Below are 10,549 nucleotides of genomic sequence, written 5' to 3'. Positions count from 1 at the left end.
ACATCTGTTATTTGAAAACCGATGTTGTAAGTGCTTAACGACATCAGTTTTCAAATAACCGATGTTAATAGGACGATGTTAAAACTCATTTTTTTAGTAGTGTATCCATGGAAGATTTCAGTAACCACCACAATGACACCACACTTTCACCCCCAACCCCTCATTCTCGCCATCCCTAACCTACCGCCCCATCTCCACAACAACAAACCCACCAAATCCAAACTCTACATACGCATCCAAACCCTCGACATGTAACCAGACCGAAAATTACACCAGTGCCACAATCCCAAAAAGTTTCAATCGCACCTCTACCCCATAACTTCTAAACCTTAGCTATATGCATTCAAACCCTCATGACATTCATCGCGTCCTCTACAAAACACACCAACCAAAGCAAGAAGTAAAACACAATAGCTAAGAAAAAAAAAATGCTAACAATGCCATTTTTCTAATGCTAAACAAGATCCTTTCATTTCTTTCCACCAAGAACCAATTTTTCCACCTACCCACTATCCAAATGCTTCCTTTCCACCTAAGTGTTGTTTGAGCTTCCTCCCCCATTGTTATACCTCAAAATTCATTGTTTTTCAACCATCGTAGATAATTATGCTCTCTTCCACTATGCATAGGTGCCAAAATATCGAAAGCACAAAAGTATTTTCCACCAAAAAAAGGGTTTTTTTGGCAAAATAAAAAAGTAAAGGTTTTCATGACATGACTCATTTTATTGACTTAGTGCGACAAATGTATATGATACGTGGTTAGTTGGATATTGTTGTGGTGGATGGAGGCGTTACAATGTCACGGTGGATGTTGTGGTTCTAACTTGTAAGTTTTTGGTGAAGAGAGAAAAAATGGCAATAAGGGAAAAGATAGAAAAGAAACGAGAAAAGAAAAAAAAGAAGACAAAATAATCTTAGCTATTCATATTAAAATTATTATATCTAGTGGGCCAAATTTGTTTCTCATGGTGGGAGACCTAACTATCCTTCCCACCTTAGATTCCATCTTGGAATAAGAGAACATGACGATCTAACTAGAGACTTTAGTGCCATTAACTTCTCTTCAGGCAGTAAATTCTTCCATTTATAGTGACTAATAGATATACTTGATATTTCATTATTCAAATTTTAACTAAACGCAACTCAAAAAATAAAAATTGAACCTTTATTTAAATAGACTCGATTCTATTTGGGATAACATTTTTCCAGTCCAACCCAACGAGCCAACGGGTTTAAGGTCTAATCCATTTTACCATCTCTAATTATGGTCATTCCTTGTTCCCACCCTCAACCTAATGAATTATGACCATCTCCGCTCCTTCAATATTATACTCCGTCATCTTAATCAATTATGTATATTAACTATTATTAAATACTCTCTTTGTACTCATATATAGACAAAAAAATTATCTTGTATCTTGGACTCAAATGTAAGTAAATCTAAAATATTTCACTCATATTTAATGATATTATTCCTAAAATACCTTTCATTTTTCAAGACTCTATTTTATTTATGATATCGAGTTCTAATGAAAGATATCTTAGAAATACTTTTTTTTTATTTGAGATTAGTTAAATTAAATGATTTTAATTAACTTTCTTAATCAATGTGAAAGTAATTATTTTTGTTTATATAAGAGTGCAGAGGGAGTATGTTATTTATTTAATTTTTTATTTTAATTAAACAACTTCTATTCTTACTATATTTTTTTTTATTCATTTCTCTTCTTTTTCACCTACCTCTCTCTCTATTTTCTTCCTATCTACCAAACAATTATCAGGGAAGGCTTAGAAGTAAAAATACAAAGGAAAAAAAATTAGGTTTTGCACAAAAAAGAAGGGAAATATGGATTCCTTATATTTGAGACTTTAAATTTGACATGCTGAATACGAACATTATTTTTTAAAATAAGATTTTAGGTATTGGGGGTGGGATGCTTGTTAAAATATAAGAACTATTTTTCTAAATATAAAATACTCAATATTATTCTAATTTTTTAAATAAAATTGTGAGATTCTAGGCATGGGGGAGCCGGGGACGGGTGTTTGTTAAAATATTAGCACTATTTTTCTAAATATAAAATACTTAATATTATTATGTTCATATAAAAAAAGGAAGTGTTAAGGTCTATACGTCAACTAGTTGATCTGGTCCCGGTTTGAGAAATTTTATACCCAAGAATCAAACTGAAGGTGATTGATTTTGATTGGAAATCTTATGATTCGTAGTACTTGACTTTTTCAGGTTATTACAAAAATAGAGGTAATTCCAATAAATTAACCAAAATATATTGAAAGGGTTTACATTATTATTTAGTTATATATTGACATGTGTAATATATAAATTTATTAATTTTTAAAATAATTATTTTGAAAGTAATACTTAACATAAACTTTTATTAGTAAACCTAATAAAAATATTTACATTGAAAATAAATAAAAAGGTACAATATAATTTATTTATACACTTTCGCACAACTTCAACATAGTAATCACTAACGACTCTTCAATCATTTTGAGGTATTTTGGCATGAAAAATTGTTGAGAGAACATTAAAACGAGACATTAAAATAAATATTTTTTATTTTAAAATGTATTATGTCAGTGAAAATATATAAAAAAGTGAGAAGTAGAAATAATTATATAGGATATCACATATAATTTAATTAATTATATTCCGATAATGATATTATTTAAATATCTAAATTTTAATAAATAATTATTTAAGAAATAATAAATTTAACAAAATTTTTATTATTAATTTACGTATAAAATTAGAGATACGATCGACTAGAAGAAAAATTAAGAAACTATTAATTCCCAATCACTACATCAAAACCTTCGTGTGCAAAGGAATCATTTTTCCATTTGCCATTCAACCTTGTTCGTCCCTCCAGATTGAAAGGATTTTTTTTTTCACATTCTCATCCCTTTTCATTAAATAAGTAAAAACTTTATTATTGAATAGTATACATGGAGTACTCTAACCCTTATATAAGGATCTCACATGGTCATATATCAAAGGGAAAGAAAGATACTAGATCCAAGCTCAATACACCAATCAGAAAAAGAACAATGAGTACTGCTCTTTTCGGCTTTAAACCAAGTCCAATATATGACTTTTTTTTTTTAATGGTAGGCGAATAAAGGATATTATATAAATAAGAAGCACAAGAAGTGCAAAGTACATAAAGGGAATCTAGTTAAGCACATATTCAAAATTTAAAATTCAAATTTCTTAGTAATGCCAATAAAAATAAAAATCAAGAAAAAGATAATGATAATTATAGACTCATAATTGATGATAAAAAAAGAATTAACTGAATATTTTGAAAATAATTTAAAAAAAAAATGAGGTCAATTCTTCTCTTGGTTTTGTTTTCTCTTTGCTTCTCTTTGTTTTTTTTTCCTCTTTGCTTCTATTAAGCTTTCTTCGCCTTTACTCCTAGATCTCATTTTTTTAGAGTTCTTTAATCTTAGATTTGCAAAGATGTGTCTATTATATTCTAAGAGATTTGCGTGGAATACCGTGAATAAACCTTTTAGGTCTCACGCCTCAGAAAGTGTTCAACCACGTTCGTGAATCTCGACTTCAGCAACAACAATTGATGGGAACACAAATTTGTTGTGCATATTCCAAATAGACAAGATTATTGTGTGCCAAAAGATATGAAGAACCAAGTAACTTTTTCCTTCATAGCAACTTGCTAAAGGGGATATAATAATCAAAGTTGTTATTAGGTAAGATTCCAAAATTCAATTTGTCATTAGACAAGATAGAAATAAGTAAAGACTATCTTCTATAAAAGAGTAGCATAACATACAATATATATTGCATTAAGGATGTTTAAATCCAAATTGATCTAAAATAAAAATTAAAAATCACTTAAAAAATTGAAAATTGAAACTAACAGGCATTTTTTTTGAATTTTTTTGGATTATTTTTGAATAAATTGATCGATTCGATTTGAATTGAGGTTGCCATTTATAAAATCGAATCAAATAGAAAATATTTATATTTATTTTATATATATATATATATATATATATATATATATATATATATATATATATATATATGATTGAATTATAATCCATTCTAATTGTAATTCATTTTGTTTTCTTTACATCTACAACATAAATATAGAAGATTGAATAATAATTAATTCTAAGTGTAATTTGAGCTTTACTATACTTTGTGTTGAGTTGATCATTAATTTTTAGTTTCTACTTCATATATTAGTAATTTATATAAAAAATCAAAACACATCAAAATTTTAAATGTATATGAATCTAGCAAGTACTATTGGACTACAATGTTTAAATAAGATTTTGAATATTTGGTAGTGTTAGTATCAATTTTTTTTTCATTTAAATAAATATTTTTTAATAAGATAAAATTAAAAATATGAAAAATTGCAAAAAATTAATTCAAATCAAACCGTAAAAAATTGGTTTAATTTGGATTCAATATCGTATTCAAACCAAAATGACATATAATTTTTGTATTTGATTGTTTAGATGCATGTTTAACTAAAATTAAATCAAATTGAACCACAAATACTCTTATCCTACACATATGAGATAATACATACTCCTCTTTTAAACATATTAAATCAGGTTGGTAATTTAGGTTGGTAATCTATCCAGTGCCGTCTTGGACATTTTTGAGGTCCGAAGGAAACTAAAAAAGGGGAGAGAAAGACTAAAGATTGAAGTGAGAGAAGTAGTTGATGGATTTGAGAGGAGTTAGGAAAAGTAAATTTTTGAAGTAGTGAAGGGATGAAGGCGTGAAGCCATTGTGAAGCTTTAATAAATGAAGTTAATAATTTTTTTTTTAAAATTGTGGGTCCCTCAAAATGAGGATTCTGAACCGTATTGATCATCTTGTGCATGTTTACAGCAGCTAGTAAATCTATCTAGAATGACGAGTCACATAAAGCAAATAATCTTTTACTCCAAAAAAAATAATGAGACATTAATAATTTACTAATTTAATACTATATTCAAAGCATTAAATTTATGAAAAAAGAATCTCTACGAACAATTGGAATATTATTGATGAATAGAATAAATCCACAGACCTAGACATGATTGTCGCGACTAGTGCTGACTTTGTTTTGTACCCGCTCACTGCCCAAGCACACGGGCGCGTGGATTACTCTGCATTTTCAGACCACTCAATGTTAACACAATTAACAAAATGAGACGATCATGACAGAACAACCTTTACAAATAATACAAACAAAAAGGAAAAAAAATAACACGTGAAATTAATTATATGGGCAAATCCATGGATTTAACTTGAACGAGTTTCGATCTTTTCGAACAGTAAAAGAGTGTTTTGTGCTGTGAGTCAATGCTTAATTATCTTTTTTCTTCTTCTTTTTCAGTTAGTATATGAGTGGAAGATTGAAGAATAAAAATAGGTACATTAAGATCTGGGTTTTATACTTGCATAGTTGTATTATTAGTGCAACTACAACAGTGTTGGAATGATTGGATGATCGAAAATTCGTGTGAAGTACCTTTTGTAGTGCGCTAAATCATCTTACACTACATATTCACTATTCCTATTTTTTTTTTTTTGACGTTTTCCCACATTTCTCATCATCCACGTTAAGAAAGACATAATCGGGAATAGCTTAAATTATTCATTTCATCATTATAATTGACAATATTTTAGGTACTATTTTCAAAAAAGAAAAAGTAAATTTTAATGTTTGAACTCTTGTTTTTGTTGAATGTAGATTTCTGTCTTCTTTCATTGTTAACACTGGCAAAGTATGGTTGATAAGTGATAATGACACGACTCATAAATATGTGGCTAGAATTATATTGGTTAAATAATTATTTGATTTCTATTGGAGATACAGGAATCAATATGAAAAAGAAACTAGCTAGACTTTTAGTCCTTGTATCACTTTTATTAATACAAAATGATGATTATATTACTTTTTTTTTCTTTAATTTCACCAATAATAATATTAGTAATGACAAGCACATATAGGTTGTAAGCATTTAAGGGAGTCTAACTTAATTGGTTGAACAAATAAATTATTATAAATTTTTTGATATTATCTTTAATTATTTAAAATAAAAAAATATAGGTTATCATTGACACGGATCATATAGGTGGCGATGCCTCCTTTGCAAGCGATTGTGATGAACAAGTAAACTAAAAAGAAAAATAGTCCCAAAAGATATTTGTATTGATAAGAAATGCTAACAACAAATTTTTAACACATATTTAACGAGTTTTTCTTATGATTGAATGAAATTTTTTGGAAATCATAATTGTTTTAATCCCACTTATTATTTAATGACTCTCATAATTTTGTAATTTTTAATAAATTATAATCAAGGATAGATTTCAAACGTTTTCAAATACATTTAAACTAAAATACCAGGTATAATTGCCTAAAATGGTGTTTGTCCACGTTGGGCCACTAGTTGGCTATTTAACTATCAATTCGACTCATTTACACATAACTCGGCTAATCTTATATATATATATATATATATATATATATATATATATATCTTTAATTGCACCCTCCTTGCTTTGATTTTTGCTCTTATCTTCTAGGCAACTTCAGTTAAGCTTATCATATTCTTGAAACTCCCATCTTAATCGCTTTGTTGATCGTTCCTAGTTTTTCGATCCCATGTAGAGTGAAGACTCCTCTTGAAACTTCTGTCAAATAGTAACCGTTTAATGATAATGAAATCGGGTAGTTCAAAATAACTTTGAATTTATTTTGCTATACCATCATTCTTATAATTCGACAACAAATTTGTCTACCAACTTTATCATATTGACTAACAAGATTCGGCTAAAAAATATTTTGAGTAATAACACTTGTGTGTTGACGAATATATCAAATCCTTCAATCACCAAGTCTACCCCATGTTCTACAATAACACACATACACATTTAACGATTTTTCCGTCAATAGAGATGAGATCATTATCCTTATAGTTGACATTAGCTTCAAAGGGTGCAATCATATTTAACAAGGTGAGAGACTTGTTTTACACTTGAGTGTCATAGATGTCAATGGCATCAAGAGAGAATTCCTTCGGATCATGCATGTCAACACCTCAACTAGTTCCTTTTAATCTTGCAAAATTCGTTTATCAAAACCTTTATAGTTTTGCTTCTGTTGAACTTTTTGCATCCTTCAATGCTTTTAACCCTCAAAAGTACATACATAGAATGGGCATCTTAGCTTGAGCCACTGCTTCCATCCTTCAAAATTAATCTGAAGCACTAATCACTATAGTATTGAAACTTATGCTTTTTTGAAGAATTTAGTTTTAAAAATTTAAACTTTATTATTATTATTATTATTATTATTATTCTCTCTCCATACATTAATTATTTAAGGATATTTTTAGAAAATATATTTAGACTTTCAGAAAAATTTAATGCTAATAATTTAATTAATCAAACTTTCTTAATTAATATGTATGAATTAGTTAATAATGTCTTATAATTAGGAAATGAGGAAATACTGATTTACTCAATTCAAATTTTCAATCAAAACACCATTACAAAATTGTTAAAAAAAATATAGCAAAAATAAATTTGTTAAAAAAAAATCCTATAATAGATAATATTTTTAAAATTTATTCTTTAACAAAAATTAAATGATACCATTTGATCCTATAGATAAGACTTTTATTGTTCTTCACTTGTTCTACCTAGCTAATTTTCTTTATTTTCTAATAATTTTAATAAATCCTCATTTTTCTACTTTACAAATTATAAAAATTTACAAATTCTAAAACTAGAGTAGAAAATATATTGATACATTACATAAATAATTTTAATTTACATCTTTACTTTAAAAATGATTTTTGTTATATAGAACAAAAATCGTAACATGAAAAAAAGATTATCATTATGATTGAATAAATTACTATTCACAATTTTATGATTAAAACACACTCTTATAATGCAAAAACTTGCTATTATAATTATTCTCATTAGAGGGTCCTAGTTGGCAATGGTCTGCTTGAGCAAATTTGGAAAGCAGAACTGGAGTCTGGGGATCCCCTCTTTCTTTTTTCAAAAATAATTTTTGAACACCTAAAATACTATAGATTAAAGAGAAATAATATAAATATAACAAATGACATGATATAAAATAATGATACACAATTCAGTTATAATTTTGCTTGATATTGAACAAACCACTCATAATATTAAATATCTTAATAACAATTCTCATTTTTTTTATGTCTTTTTCTATCACATCGTAAATTCTATCATAAGGTATATTTTTTATATATATTAGATAACATATTAGATGTTTATCAAATATTTTCTTATAATATATTAAAAAGAAGAAAATAAAGAGCAATAATTAAGTGTTTTAAAAATAAATAGTTAAAAAATCACTGGTATTATTTTATTTTTTTCTTGTGATAAGTAATGACTAGAGTCCTTTCTTCGAGTGAGACTCGTCGCTTTCTGCGGCAAAATCCCTTGAATGGTAGCGCAAGTGTGAGCCGTGAAGGTATGGGGTTAGTGGTTTCTCCGGTTTTGTTGGGGAGCACAAACAATCTTCATGCTGGGTTTCAGCCATGCCATTAAGCCCAGATGAATTTACTTGTGCTAAGACAATTGGTCTCATAATATATACGTCATTTTTGCAAGGGCTTGTTGAATTTGACCCTTTGGAGGCCGAGAAGCCCAGAACTTGGTATAACATGCATGAATATGTCGCTGACCACTCATAGCTTTTGGATATACTTGTTATTCGTTATCTGCTTCAGAAAGAGTGAACTATTCAGCATGCATGTCTTTCTCCATGCAATTTTTGCGGAACGTGCTTTTGTTGGCAGGTTTGTGCAGGAGCTATACGTACACGGTTAGGCTCGAGTCTTCATTTTCATTCTGATTTATAGGGATACGTCTAGGCAGGGTATACGTTATGGGGGGAAAAGTTTAAGGACAGGAAAATTAAATTACCTATGTCATAGAACGACATCTGAAATTTCAAAGACGCGGCTTAATTTGGATGATTGAACCATGATAAATTCAAGAATATCTAGTTATATACGTTGATTTATTATTGGTTAAATATAACTCAACCTCACTCAAATATCAAGACAGCTGTCAGAGTTATACATAAATACGCGGTTGAGAAACATTCTCTTACACATGATATAAATTATCAAATGATATGGCTGATTGAAATGTTTTTTTTTTTTTTTATCAAATGATGTTTTTTTTATGATTATCTAATGATGGCATAAATATGGTTATAGTCCCTATATTAAGTTTTAGTTTTGGTCTTTGTTTTTTTTTATTTATTCATTTCATCCCTAAAAATATAAAACTATTATTTATAGTATTTATTGTCACATGACACTCATTGACCACTCCTATGTTTAATGAAAAGTCAAGTAATCATCCTAAGTGATACTTATAAGTATTATTAGATTTAATTAAATAAATGTTTAGTCTTTTTGTTCTTTCCTATTAGTCTGTTGATAGCTAACTGGAATAAAAAAAAAGTTAAGGTCGGACCAGTTGATAGCTAACAGGAATAAAAGAAAAGCTAAATTGTAGGGAATAATTCTGATATCTTTTTATTTCATCATTACCCCTTTTTATAGCCATTTCATACAAGATATTTTTCTAAGTTGTTATAACAGAATTTTGAAATTGCATAACCACACAGGTATCAAGTAAAACATGGAAAAAGTGTTAAGCGCGAAGTAGAAGGAATTCTAGAATCTGCTATCGGGCTTGCAGCTCCCCTGGTCCTTATACGAACTCATTGAGGTACTTGGGCCTGTGTGTGTTGCGTTTTGGTCTGTTATTGCCTCTGCTATTTGTAGTCATGATTTCCTCTTGGTTGGAATTATTGCCTGATGTTGTTATCTGTGTGATATCTGGTACTGCTGTTAGTGTGTTGCTATCATCTGCATGGTTTTTTTTTTATCGAAAAAAATATATGAATATTTCATTATGTAAATAGTGATGAAGTACCAGAGGTACTTTGTACATAGATAGGACCATGTCCCTAAAAATATGGTCTATATTTACTTCTAAGATTGTTAGGGGTAAAAACATGGTCTACATAGATATGAATATTTCATTATGTAAATATAAATGGTGTAAGGGTATTCCGTAAAAACATGGTCTATATTTACTTCTAAGATTGTTAGGGGTAAAAATGACCATGTCCCTATGGCATAGCCTTATATTATTTATATTTACATATAAGGAAAAAAAAACAGTAAAATCTGAAGGACAAATAGTTAAGAAAGTTGTTCATTAGCTGCAAATATCCTTCCCTCCTCAAGTGCAAGCTTCTTGCATAGCCGCTCTTGGTGCTCAGAAAATCCCAAAAACAAATCCCTCTTATTACTAGTTATTTTGAATTCTTAGTTCCTGAATGTACAACCTTCAAATTGTTGCTCGTTCCCCTCTTTCTTTTCTGCAAAAAAGAAAATCAAATGCTGTCAAAACATGGATGAAGTCCTAAGAAAATCAATATCAAAGAAAACATGGATGAAATCACAATTAA

This window comes from Glycine soja, chromosome 19, assembly GCF_004193775.1.
Source record: "Glycine soja cultivar W05 chromosome 19, ASM419377v2, whole genome shotgun sequence".
NCBI classification, from domain to species: domain Eukaryota; kingdom Viridiplantae; phylum Streptophyta; class Magnoliopsida; order Fabales; family Fabaceae; genus Glycine; species Glycine soja.
This window is presented reverse-complemented; position numbering follows the sequence as displayed.